Raw genomic sequence first — 14,743 nt, forward strand, 5'->3', positions numbered from 1 at the left:
AACTAGTGAGTGAACTAGAAGTGACTAGTGAGTGTAGTAGTGTCTGGGGGCTCGGGAGACTGAGACCTCGGAAGCCCTGAAGAAGACATCAGAGAGGATGTCGAAAGCTCGGCAAAATGGATATCGACGCGGTTCAACCTGGAAGACTGGTGAGTTTAATATTAATTTTTATAATAATATTAATCTTAGCTCTAAGTTTAATATATATATATATATATATATATATATATATATATATATATATATATATATATATTGTTATGATATGTAAAATCAAGAAAAATATTGGTTTGTTTAAAATATTTCAAAGTTAAAAAAACATTAAAATAATTCAGATAAGTAGGATAATATCCAACAAACATTTCGGAGAAGGAAAGTTATTAAAGTCTTGAATTACCTGTACTAAACAAAATGTAAAGCTTTGCATAAATTATTTCTTTGTTATACTTGAGTGACCCGCATAAGTTTAAGTGAAAGCCACAGACAATTGAACGGGGTTTTTTCAAAATACATTAATGCAGTGATTAAAGACAATAGAAGGGATTATAGAAAGTGGTTTTTGTTAGTTTTTAAGAATTATAGAAAAATATTATTTGTAAATAAGTTTTAGGAAATTTATAAGTATAGGTAAAAATTTGTTTGTTATCGAAATGAAAAAATGGGGGAATTGTGACGAGTTGTGATTGGCGGAGATTGAAAAAGGTGGGATAAATATGTAGGAAAAAGTTTAGCGAGATTGAGGAGAGAGAAAAGATATAATCAGTTGGTTTCCAAGTCTGTAGGAGGAACAGGGATTGTTCTCTGGCGGTTCCTGAAATGTAGCAAGCAGTAGTGTTGAATGTTAGTGAGTTTTTGTGGAGTTAGTGTATCTGACAGAAGCTGAAGCAGCAAAATATTGTAAGTCATATTTCTCTACTTATATTCCAAGAGTCACTGTTCAGGCCAACGAGAGATTCAGTTTATCGTAAAGAGAAGATATTCCAAGAGTCATTTTTCACTCGGGCCAACGAGAGATTCAGTTTATCGAGAGGAGAAAAGGCTATCATAATTTGAATGATTTGTGCTTTTGAAGGAGATCATTAAGGACGATATACTTGCAACAATCTGTGTAAGATTGCTGATTACATAGGGAGCGGTTGAGAGGAGATAATACAGTCTATAAGGAACAAGGATTTGGACCACTCATCATCAGAGAGAGATATTTTGTTTTCTGCAGTTTTTTTTCTTTTATTGATAACACAATTTTTACACTTAATTTAGAAAGGATATAAATATTTTGATTTGATAATAGGAGAGTTAGAATAGTTCGGAATTTTGAGATTTCAATTAATATTGTTTGTACCATTAAATTTGATTGTTCTCGTATGTAGAACAAAATTTTTGAGAATCATTATATGAGATTTGTTTATTGAAAACTTTTGAGTGTGAATTATTTCATTATTTTTATTTCAATATATAGTGTTAGATCATATGTGTTTTTATTATTCCGGTATTCTCTGGACCTTACCTTTCACATGTAATAGCATAGATATTGAAGCACGAATTTAACCCTGAGATAAAAGAATTAAAAATTGTGATAGAGTCATAATCATATCATTTAAATAATTTAATAAAAGAAAAAAATTAATTAGCTAATTATTGCTTTGCGCACCAAGACTCTAAATACCACAATAACTGGCTTCCAAAACGTGGGGCTTGAAAATATCGCAGCTTTACATTTGAAGGAAGGGAAAGAGATCTGGAATAAGTACAGGTAATCCAGAGATAAAAACATATAACATTGAGGGAATTTGAATTTGAAAGTATTTTGACAAATTTTCCAGGGAATATAAATTTGATTTATTGATTGATCGTAGTTAGTGGATATTTACTGCTATTGAATTATTTGATTTTATTTTCTTTACCAATCATACATTTGATATTTATTTTGAATTATTTGAATTTTACTGATTGCATATTTGATATTTGTCGTGAAAATTTAATACATTTGGGGAGAAATATTGTCGTGTTCTGAAACATATAGAGTGTTGTAAAATTTCACATTTGGCGGGGACAAAAACAATAACAAAAAGTAACAACATGTCGACCACAAGGAGTCAAAGCAAAATGCAAGAAAGGAAGGAGGATAATAGAGAAGAGGAAACAATTATTGATGAAGGATCGGATAATGAAGGAAATGCTACAATAATGGAGGAAAGAAAAGAAACAGGGATGCTGGAAAAATTATTAGAAATGATGCAAATACAGACACAAACAATAGAGAAAAACCAAATTGAAACATCAAAGAAAATTGATAGAAATCAACAAGAAACAAAACAAACAATGGATAGAAATCAACAAGAAACATCACTAAAAATGGAAGAAAACCAACGGGAAACAAAACAAAGAATGAGCAATATAGAGCAGCGTCTGGAAAACTATGAACAGGAAATTAGAGGATGTGTTGAGGGGATAAAGAAAGAACTGATACACCAAATAGAAGAGATTAATGAAATTAAAAATGATATGAAAGAACAAGAAATGAGAATTAAAGATAATTTGGAGGAATTAGAAAGCAAACTTGAAAATGTAATGAAAGAAGACAAGAAAGAAATAGAAAAACAAATTGAGGATATCAGAAAACAACGAGAGACGGGAGACAGGAGAGAAGTTATCATCCATGGAACAAGCGAGGCGAAAATACAATTTGGCGGGGATATTCGGAAAACACACCCAGTACCGTTTGTTAAAAATTTGAAAACCAAATTACAACATATTAGATATTTTGACGATTGCAAAGAAACAATTAGAAACCATTTGAAAGAAGGAGCAGCGTTATGGTATGAAAGCAAGGAAGATGAGTTTGAAAATTGGACAGATTTTGAAAATAAATTTCTCAACTATTTCTGGGGGAAAAATAAACAGAGAGAAATCAACCAAGAGCTACAGAATGGAAAATATCACGAAAAAATGGGAATATCTGAAGAAAGACATGCTTTGCAGATATATAACAATTCAAAATATCTAGAATACAAATATTCTACCGAACAGCTGGTAGAAATGATCAGCAGACATTTTGAGGAAACGTTGGAAGATCACGTGATTTTGAGAAACTATCAAGATATTGATAGTTTGTGCCAATTCCTTCAATTAAAAGAAGCGAAAAGAAAAGAAATGAGAAATAGAAGACAACATGACCAATATAATGGACCGGAAAGAAGGTATTCATCAAATTATGACCAGAGAAACCGACATCCCAGATCAACAAACGAATATAGGCCGAGAAATTACAATAATTACAATAGACAACAAAATTACGATAACAGGAATGACACACAACATAGAACATATGAAAATCACAACAGGAATAGAGATGCACAAAATCCTCCGAATAGGAATACTAACGAACAAAGGGACGATAGAAATAACCAGAGCTTCCAACAACAAAATAGAAGGGAGATGAATCATGTAGCAATAGGAAACGACAGACAAATTTCTAATTCTAATCTAATATTTTTAGATGCATTTATAAAACATAAAGCGATTAAAATTGTGATTGATTCTGGATCGGAGATATCGCTAATCAATAAAAAACTAGTAAAAGAATTAAATTTGGACAGATTTGTGTATAAGATTCCTAGGGTTGATTTAGTGGGTGCAAACAATAAAAATTTGACGACAGTAAACGAAGGCTTGGGAGTACAGATAAGAGTGGGAAACAAATTCCATATTATGAAATGTGTGGTGATTGAAGATTTAAATCATGATATGATAGCGGGAATTGATGAATTGAGAAAAAAAGATATCACCATAAATTTTTCGGAAAATAAACTGGAAATCAGAGCAGAACCAGACAACACAGGAGAAGAAAAGCAAACAGATAGGAAAACAAATTCTGGAAGGATCAAGGCACAGGAAAAACGCAAAGAAATCGATATGACTGTAGAGGATAAACCGAAAATACAAGAACAAGATCTAACAGAAAAGAAAAAGAGAAGGAAGAAAAAGAAGAAGAGTTCGAAAAGAAAGCAGGAAAATAAGATGGAGACCAGAGAAAAACCGGAAATAGAAGGTACAAAAGAATTGTTGGCAAACGACGATAAAACAGAATGGAAGCAGGAAGAAAAAGAAGGTATCATCAGAGAAATGAAAGGAATAGAAACATGGTGCTCGGAATACCAAAGGGAATTAGAGGATAAAAAGAAAACAAGAAAAAATGGCACTGATGGACGAGAATCCAGAATTTTGTGAAGAAGTATTATGGACAGTGAACACATGTGAACAAAAGGTGGATGAAAGAAAAATAAATTGTGGAAAAAAACATGGAGAAGGAAATAGAGAAGATTTTAGGAAACCATGGAGATTTTGTTAATAAAGTAAATCAAGTGGTTAAAAATTATGAACTTTCTTCTAAGGGAAAATACTTGGAAAAATTTAAAACGAAAATATATCCAATCCCGTATAAAGACAGGCAATATACGGGGTATTTTAACATTCACGACATTTGTCAGTATCATAAGTAGATTTTAATAACATAGTGAAATAATTTGATCCTAGAAAACTTTTGTCATTTTTAAAATTTAACAAAGAGTTTTCGGCAGATCAAATGGCGGGGATTTGTTATGATATGTAAAATCAAGAAAAATATTGGTTTGTTTAAAATATTTCAAAGTTAAAAAAACATTAAAATAATTCAGATAAGTAGGATAATATCCAACAAACATTTCGGAGAAGGAAAGTTATTAAAGTCTTGAATTACCTGTACTAAACAAAATGTAAAGCTTTGCATAAATTATTTCTTTGTTATACTTGAGTGACCCGCATAAGTTTAAGTGAAAGCCACAGACAATTGAACGGGGTTTTTTCAAAATACATTAATGCAGTGATTAAAGACAATAGAAGGGATTATAGAAAGTGGTTTTTGTTAGTTTTTAAGAATTATAGAAAAATATTATTTGTAAATAAGTTTTAGGAAATTTATAAGTATAGGTAAAAATTTGTTTGTTATCGAAATGAAAAAATGGGGGAATTGTGACGAGTTGTGATTGGCGGAGATTGAAAAAGGTGGGATAAATATGTAGGAAAAAGTTTAGCGAGATTGAGGAGAGAGAAAAGATATAATCAGTTGGTTTCCAAGTCTGTAGGAGGAACAGGGATTGTTCTCTGGCGGTTCCTGAAATGTAGCAAGCAGTAGTGTTGAATGTTAGTGAGTTTTTGTGGAGTTAGTGTATCTGACAGAAGCTGAAGCAGCAAAATATTGTAAGTCATATTTCTCTACTTATATTCCAAGAGTCACTGTTCAGGCCAACGAGAGATTCAGTTTATCGTAAAGAGAAGATATTCCAAGAGTCATTTTTCACTCGGGCCAACGAGAGATTCAGTTTATCGAGAGGAGAAAAGGCTATCATAATTTGAATGATTTGTGCTTTTGAAGGAGATCATTAAGGACGATATACTTGCAACAATCTGTGTAAGATTGCTGATTACATAGGGAGCGGTTGAGAGGAGATAATACAGTCTATAAGGAACAAGGATTTGGACCACTCATCATCAGAGAGAGATATTTTGTTTTCTGCAGTTTTTTTTCTTTTATTGATAACACAATTTTTACACTTAATTTAGAAAGGATATAAATATTTTGATTTGATAATAGGAGAGTTAGAATAGTTCGGAATTTTGAGATTTCAATTAATATTGTTTGTACCATTAAATTTGATTGTTCTCGTATGTAGAACAAAATTTTTGAGAATCATTATATGAGATTTGTTTATTGAAAACTTTTGAGTGTGAATTATTTCATTATTTTTATTTCAATATATAGTGTTAGATCATATGTGTTTTTATTATTCCGGTATTCTCTGGACCTTACCTTTCACATGTAATAGCATAGATATTGAAGCACGAATTTAACCCTGAGATAAAAGAATTAAAAATTGTGATAGAGTCATAATCATATCATTTAAATAATTTAATAAAAGAAAAAAATTAATTAGCTAATTATTGCTTTGCGCACCAAGACTCTAAATACCACAATAATATATATATATATATATATTATATATATATATATATATATATATATATATATATATATATATATATATATATATATATATATATATATATATATATATATATATATATATATATAAATACGTTCAAATTATCGGGTATAGTGGTCTATAATAAAAATCTTTCGTTTTTCTAAATTACTCAATATTTCGCTATTTATTTAAAAGCTTCCTCAGGAGTAAACTAAAAACAATTTGAACATTACAAAAAATGGCGTACAAATACATTTTAAAACACTTACAGAATTTAAAAGATTTTACAAATAAAAACTGACATTGAAGTATTTGAAATATTGAATGTCAAGATTAAATTGTCTTAAGCATGTTCGTTACAGCTATACGATAAAAAATTAAAATTATTTGAAATGTAAAAATAAAAATAAAAATAACAATAAAAGAAAAGTTAGAAGAATAATATTTATTTGATGAATTATTAAGGTTAGTTGTTATTAAGATGAATGTTGGCTATTTTTAATATTTATAAATTTTGTTCAATATGTTACAATATATGTTACTTAACTGTCCAGTGTCCGTTTTATAATTTAAAGTTATAGACACTGGACAGTTAAGTAACATATATTGTAAAATATTGAACAAAATTTATAAATATTAAAAATAGCCAACATTCATCCTAATAACAACTAACCTTAATAATTCATCAAATAAATATTATTCTTCTAACTTTTCTTTTATTGTTATTTTTATTTTTACATTTGAAATCATTTTAATTTTTTATCGTATAGCTGTAACGAACGTGCTTAAGACAATTTAATCTTGACATTCAATATTTCAAATACTTCAATGTCAGTTTTTATTTGCAAAATCTTTTAAATTCTGTAAGTGTTTTAAAATGTATTTGTACGCCATTTTTTGTAATGTTCAAATTGTTTTTAGTTTACTCCTGATGAAGCTTTTAAATAAATAGCGAAATATTGAGTAATTTAGAAAAAAGAAAGATTTTTATTATAGACCACTATACCCGATAATTTGAACGTATTTAAAAATTATTTTTTGGTCGAAATAATCACTTCTAATGTATATATATATATATATATATATATATATATATATATATATATATATATATATATATATATATATATATATATATATATATATATATATATATACACTATTTGTATCAACTGTAACATTAATCTAAATACGCCGTTTAAAACAAAAATATATTTATATTAGATTATAGATTATATTAGATTTATATTAGATTAGATATTCAGTTTTGTGAAAGCGCCTATCTTAGACAACTTGAAGGAGCGCTCCTAAGATTTTTCGGGGTTTGGCTTAAAATTAATTCGTAGTTTATTTTTATTATATTTAAGGCATCATTTAGATTTTTTTTAACTTCAGCAACAAAAGTTTTGGTTGTGCAATGTATCGTCTACATGAAAGTCCTAGTATCTACTGGTATCGGTTAATCATTAGTGTAAATGTAATACAGTGTAGGTGCCATTACGCTACCCCAAGCGAGACCATTCGTCTGCGTTCTCCATCTTACCATTAAATGATACGAACAATCTTCTGTTCTGTAGATATACGCGGATAAAACAAGTAATGTTTTTATCTAAGGGGATGTTATACAGTTTTGGAGAAATATCCTCTAATTTAATTTGTTGTAAGTGGCATTTAGATTGACAAATACCACCCCTGATACCCGATATCTTTCGTACCCGTTGTTGCTTTTTGCAAAAACGGGTACGTTATTACGTACGTTAATAAGTATTACGAATAAAAATAAATAAGCAAGAAGAATATAAGTGACCTATATTTAAACCAAGTGACAGAAAAAAGAATATTATACATATACATTTACTTCTAAATTAAAAATTAAATTTTGATATGCCTGACAACGAAAGATACAAAAACACAATTATTTAAAGTTGGAAATAATGATAGCTTGTACAAGCGACAAAGCATTTAAAACAATAAGACCGAACATATATGTAATTGTAATAGATATGTTGCCGAGAATCCAGTTACCCTAAGGTACCCAAATATTTCTTCTTTTAGTATCTGCCATAAGTGTATCCATGTGTTTATGTGTATCTAAAATATAGTATATAGGATATTGAATTCCCTACATTTAAAAATCGAAATATTGAAATTAGACAGTGAAAAATAGGAAATTTTAAGATTGATTTATAAATTATTATAATTTAAGTTTTACTACTTTATAAAACAAATATTGTACATCATAAACTGTAGCAATCGAAACATCGGAACGTACATTTATATAATAAATTTTTCAGTGTCAATGCATAAAAAAAACTAATAAATAAAAATGGACACTTGCCTTTTTCAAGCTTATAACAGACACTAACTTAAGTTTAAAAATAATTAAAGCAAGTAATATAAATTACCACGGTAAAATATTTAACTACATTAACCAAGTATTTGTGAAATTTCTCGATCACTAAATTGATTGATATTTAAATAAATTTGAAGTTCCAAAACATACCTGCTGTAAAATTTGAAAGTCTACGACTAATCAAATTATTGGCAACATCGCAAGAGTTTAGTTGTGTACGCGAAAAAATATATACGGACCCCAAAAGTGTTTTATACGTGTTGCTCGGAGTCTACATAAAGCGCTACTTAGATAATAATATACACGGTGTATATTCTACTGGAGTTAGTATAATACCGTTTTAGAACGGAGCTTACATTAACCGCTAGATGTATATATATATATATATATATATATATATATATATATATCTACGGCATAAAGTGGACTCCGCCCGTGTTAAAATGCCGGTTCAATTGAGCTCCGTGGTCAAGTAGATACCGATATACGGAGCTCATTTGACCATTCCATAATATTGGTTCTGTTGATTCATCAACATGTAGAGTTTAATAATTTGTAAAAATTTTTTGGAGCCCGTAAATACCCCTGTATCATAAATGTATATCGTTTAGTTCACGTGTATATATTATAGGGGTCGTTCAGGTCTTCTTCATTGTATATTTCAACCATACGTTTATCGGTTTAAGTAAGCTCTGAGAGTTTGGCAACTGTGCGATTATACCGTATATTTTCAACATATACCGTGAACGGTTTATATGGGCTCCTTATTTTTATCTACTGTTTGCAGACAGTGTAATGTCATACGCATTACACTGTGTAACAGAGGATATCGTATTACCTGGTATAACTACGTACTAAAAGGTAACTGGTTCTTTAAAAAACAGGTATATAGATACAAAAGGATTTGGGCTTATTATTTAATGGAATGTGCGCTTGCATAGAAAATTTTATTTTTTCTGCATTTTTAAAAATGATGTTGTTTTTTTATTTAATATAATTTTATTAGTTCAATGCTGAACTCGATGTTTTTTTTAATTATAGAAATTTTGTAATATATTTTGTTTACGTGAGTATGTCTTTGTACCTTTTATGTAAGCATCCGATTAATAAAAACTACTTTTATTTTATCCAATCTTCTGCAATATCTTGTATAAAGCTTTTTATTATTTTAGTTCTGCTCTTATTTGTGTACTAAATATGATATCTCGATAGAAGGTTATCTCAAAATAAATATGTTATACAGTGTAGGTGCCTTTATGCTACCCCAAGCGAGACTGTTCTTCAACTGCTATTCTTACCATTAAGTGATACAAAAAATTTTCTCTTGTGTAGGTATACGGAGACAATATAAGTGAGTTTGTTATGTAAGGGGATATCATATAGTTTTTTTAGAAATATTCTGTAATTTAAGGTGTCGTAAGCGGCATTTAGAGTGAAAAATACCACCCCTGATACCCGATATTTTTCGTACTGGTCTTTGATTTAGTATTTGTGATGTACATAATCTTCCCTATCTACAGCCACTTTTGCCTTTTAATTTAAGTTTTTCTTCTAATATCGATGATATCATATTAACGATCTTGTGCAAAAGTATTTTGAATAGCTGACAAAATAAAGATATTGGCCGATAGTTTTTGTAGTCGTTGGAGTTTTTGCCAGGTTTAAGCAAGTTAACAACTTTGGCTTGTCTCTAGACTTTGGGTATCTCCATAATTTGAATACAGTTGTTCATCATCCGGATCAGCCATTGTAGTGTTTTTGGTCCAGATTTCGTAATAAGCTTGGTGCTCAGATCCTCAATGTCGGTAGTTGTATTATTTTTCATTAAATATGTAGATGGTGGATTCAAGCTCAACATTGTTAAAAGGTTCTCTCAGCTGACTGGTTTTGTCCTTTCTTACTCTACAATATAAGAATAACTCTCTTCTTAAAGTTATTCTTTGCTTCTTTTTCGACAGAAATAGCATGTCTATATCTATATTGTGGTTTTAACGATCAGCTGTATACCAAATACCCTAGGTTAGGCCCTATATGTGTTTCCTGCACTAGAAATAAGTCAGATTCGTGTTTAGCTCATATGTCTGATAAGTTTAAGTAAAGTTTCTTGATCTTTAGAAATACCCTTAACAGTTATAGACATATGTTATTAGAATAGTTGGTCCTAAAAAGGACCAATTTGATTAAATCATATTAAAGAAGTGACTGAAGAATTAGCCGATTAATTAATTAATCATTATCCGGGGTATGCCCGATTGCGGTGGCCTTATTAGTACTTTAATCTTCGTAATGGCTCGTTCTTTGAACCACAGAAGTAATGCCTAATCTTTTACTTTTTATTAAAAATTTAAATTTTACATGCCGTGTATTACTTTTTGACGATATTTCGAATCAGATTTGTATAGTAATAATTTTAGGTATTAAAGGGCCTCTTTGTGGAAAATAAGTAAGTTTGTGATATCGGTCGCAACTCATCTATAGATAATAAAAAAATAAACAGTTAAAATAAGTGTAAACAATTTCAACTACATAAATCGGCGCCACTGTTTAGGTCATAGGTTTATCATAAATATCAAAGGTAACATTTTAATTCAATGTTCTACTTACGTATTTTCAATATTAAAAAAGTAGGAAAAGACATGTTTATGCTTTTATTTTTTTTTTAAATCTATTCTATTTTCTTTCTAGAGTTCCGTCTTTTTTTAACGACCTGTGTTATTTTTTCAATTGGGCACTTGTCCAAAGCTATGACAAATCCTCTGTCCTCTGCTATTCTATATTAATATGACTGATTCATTATTTTCTCTAAACACTCTGTCCTCTGCTATTCTACATTAATATGATTGATTTATTTTATCTTTCTTGCAGCTATTTTAATGATTATCCTGTGTATTTTCTTCTTCTTCTTTTTATATAGACATGACTCTGTCTGTTTTTCAATGTGCCTTCAGTAAGTTGCCGTTCCATCGTTTTCGTGGTTTTCCTACTGATCATTTTCCTATGGGTTAACCGTCTCTTGCCGTCTTTACTACTCTATTTGTTGTCATTCGGCTTATATGATTATTCCATTCTACTCTTCTATTTCTTAACCAGTTCTTGATGTTCTTTCCCTTGCATCTACGTCGTATATCTGTACTTCTAGCTCTCTAGCACTCTCCCATAGTGTCTTACCATCAATTGTTCTAAGTGTTTTCATCTTTGCTGTTTCTAACACCCTTTTTGTCCTCTCTGTGTCAGGTCTTGTTTCTGCCGCGTATGTCATTATTGGTCTGATGACTGTTTTGTAAATTCTGCCTTTCGTTTCTTTCCCGATATTTTTATTTCTTCGTATTTTTTCATTTAGGCAGCCTGGGGCTCTGTTTGCTCTATTCACTGGATCTTCCACTTCAGTTTCGAGCTTTCCGTAGCTAGATAATGTGATGCCTAGATATTTAAATTCCATCACTTGTTCTATTATCTGTCCTTCCAGCTCCAATTAACATCTTAGTAAATTTGCTGTTGTAACCATGCATTTTGTCTCTTTTGGGGAAATTCACATGTTAAATTTTATATGAAATTGGTGCAGGATACGTTGTAAATCATCTTCACTTTGAAAGAGTAGTATTGCAGATTATTTTAATTTGTTTTTCTTCCATTTGGTATCCTTTTTAAGTTCTAACTTTTTTATTATTTCATCCATAATTAGGTTGAACAATAAAGGACTCAGGGAATATCCCTGTCTTATCCCATTGTCAGTTTCAATAGGGTCGGTTAGTTCTTCGTCTACTTTCACTTTTATTGTATTGTTTTGGTATATATTTTCGATCGTTTTGAGTTTTTCTAGAGGTATCTCTCTTGCGTACAATAAGTGTATAAAGTTTTTTAATTTATATATCTTCTGTATATCATTATTTCTTCTGTGTATTAAAAGTTAAATTTTGGTTATTATTAAGATTCTCTTAACCTGTTTATTGTCTTGTTTCTGCGGTACGAATATATGTGTATCATAATAGATTATAATGCATATTTCATTTATTATAATTAAAGTGCTCTTTGCATTTGCCAATTACTTTCTCACTTCCTCAGCGATAGGTCTTTTTTTTTCTCATCAATAACCTTATCCTCGCTCGATACAGTTGTTCTAAGATATTTATATTTCACTATATGCTCTATTGTACCTATGAAATTTATAATATCTAATATCTGGTGCTTTCATATGAAACTGGAATAAAACACTTGGTAGATAATGTTTATTCGTTTTGAGTACACTTTTTTTAGAACCTAGTACATTAAAGAATAAATATTTGTCTGTTCAGTGTTTTCCAAGTCTGCAAAACTTAAACAGGCTTAAATATTAGATTATACATTTATTAAGAATGTTCAATATCTAAATTTAAGATTATATATCTCAAAATATGAATAGGCTTTTACATTTTGTTTGACGGTTTAATCTTCGAATCGGAGTTCATTTTTCGAAAAACTATAAAATTGTGAAAACAAATTGCTATATAAAAGTACGAGGCAATATTCTCATGCTGTGAGCTTTGCTGCTCTGGTACTTTTATAACGCTTAAGATATTTTTAATTTATTGTCAACATTTTTGAGGTGTGTTTCCTTAAATGACCATGTCTAAGGTTAGTACGTTTGATTAAATAAAATTGACATTAATTTGATAGTTTCTATTTTATTAGTACTGATGGTATAATATGACTAGCATCTGTTGTTACTATATATCAATTTCAACATGTGGAAGTGAGATCACTCTCTTGTTAGTAATTTCAGTGTAAATTATGACGAAACCAGAAATAACCCATAATATTCTCCCCGTGTGATCTTAGTATTTTTGTTGATTGAATAGTATAGGCAAGGGTATCCAACATTTCAATCAGCGGTATGTCAGAGTGGTTTTTATTAATTTTTATATATATTTGCAAAATGAAGAAGAAAGTTCAGTACAGGCAGTTAAACGGCTGATCCGTCAATTTAGAAGTAAGAGCAAGTACCAACTTGCTGAAAAGCATACCCATACACAAAAGGAATATGTAATAAAATGTACTGCATAAACTATAGCGATATAAGCTATATATCTATTAATTATTAGGATATACAATATTTTTTCTAATACACCTGGAACGATTGAGTAAATAGGTGAACTATAAAATAGGTGGATATTAGTGTGGAATTAGAAATACTTAATAAATCGTTGATCAATTATTCACAATTAGGCAGTTAATGAGAAATGTTGGGAATACAAAAAAAAACATTAAACTAGTTATTTATAAATTTTAAACAAACACTGATATAATCATAAGAATAAAACTATGAAATACCCTGGAAGAACTAGGCTTACCTAATAAACTAATTAATTTAACAAGGAATAATCTACAAGTAAAGTCAGACTTCAAGGAAAACTGTCGACTTATTTTCAAATGTACATTGATTTCAAACAGAAAGATTCCATTCCAAACTCTATTTAAAAAGTAAAATCCAATAGTCATAACCCAAAGTGCTTTAAAAAAGGTGAACGAATTAGCGAACAGCTGTTTTGAAAACTAAATATTATGAAACGAATTGGGGATATTATATTACACAAACTAAACCGCTTGTCTACAAAAATAAAATCAAGAAAATATGATACGACAGAAAAGACTAATCACTTTACAGTTAATTGCCACATAAATATCAATGAATAACGGAAATATTAGGACGATTGTATACATATAAGACAAATAACGATAAATGTTACAAATAAAGGTTAAAACATGCTTTTCAATTCGCGGTAAAAGATTTAATAGAGTTCAGCACACAACATAAATTCGTAACAAAATTCATATACCAGTAAACGGTACTCGAGACAACAGCAAAGTAATTTTGGCAACAAATATGTAGCTTGTACTTTACACCATTGGAATCATAGCACCCGCTATGGAAAATGGTGTCTTCTTTGACATCCAGCAACCACAAATGTGAAATTAGGAAAGATTAATGTGAAATTAGAAAAATTCAATGAACCATTGATCAAATATTTACTATTATATACTTAATTAAAAATGTTGGGAATAAGAAAAACATTAAGCTAGTTTGCAATGCTTGAGAGCATTGCCCGGAAAGTAAACACAGAAAATCTCACAGTTTAATAATTAAGGTCCTTATATTATAGGGACTTTTGACGATGAGTTTAACATAGTAGTGAGTATAATTATTAGTGAGAAAAAAACATTAATACATTCAATAGAAAAAATCGCAAAAAAGGGTCCTCCAAATCAACGATAATAAAAAAATATATGGCTATCATAAGAAGACTATCATTAGAAACAGAATAGGACATAATATTTCAATAGACCAGTATAACTTTGAAATGTTTCATCGGTCTAAATATTTGAGATTTAA

The 14,743-nt window shown here is 29.7% G+C and overlaps 1 protein-coding gene across 1 annotated transcript in view; it reads right to left on the reverse strand.

The window, feature by feature from the left end:
* LOC140439750 (facilitated trehalose transporter Tret1-like) overlaps positions 1-14,743 on the reverse strand; it is a 298,657-nt gene that overhangs the window by 234,472 nt on the left and 49,442 nt on the right. The window lies entirely within an intron of this gene.

This window comes from Diabrotica undecimpunctata, chromosome 4 (assembly GCF_040954645.1).
Source record: "Diabrotica undecimpunctata isolate CICGRU chromosome 4, icDiaUnde3, whole genome shotgun sequence".
Classification (NCBI taxonomy): Eukaryota; Metazoa; Arthropoda; class Insecta; order Coleoptera; family Chrysomelidae; genus Diabrotica; species Diabrotica undecimpunctata.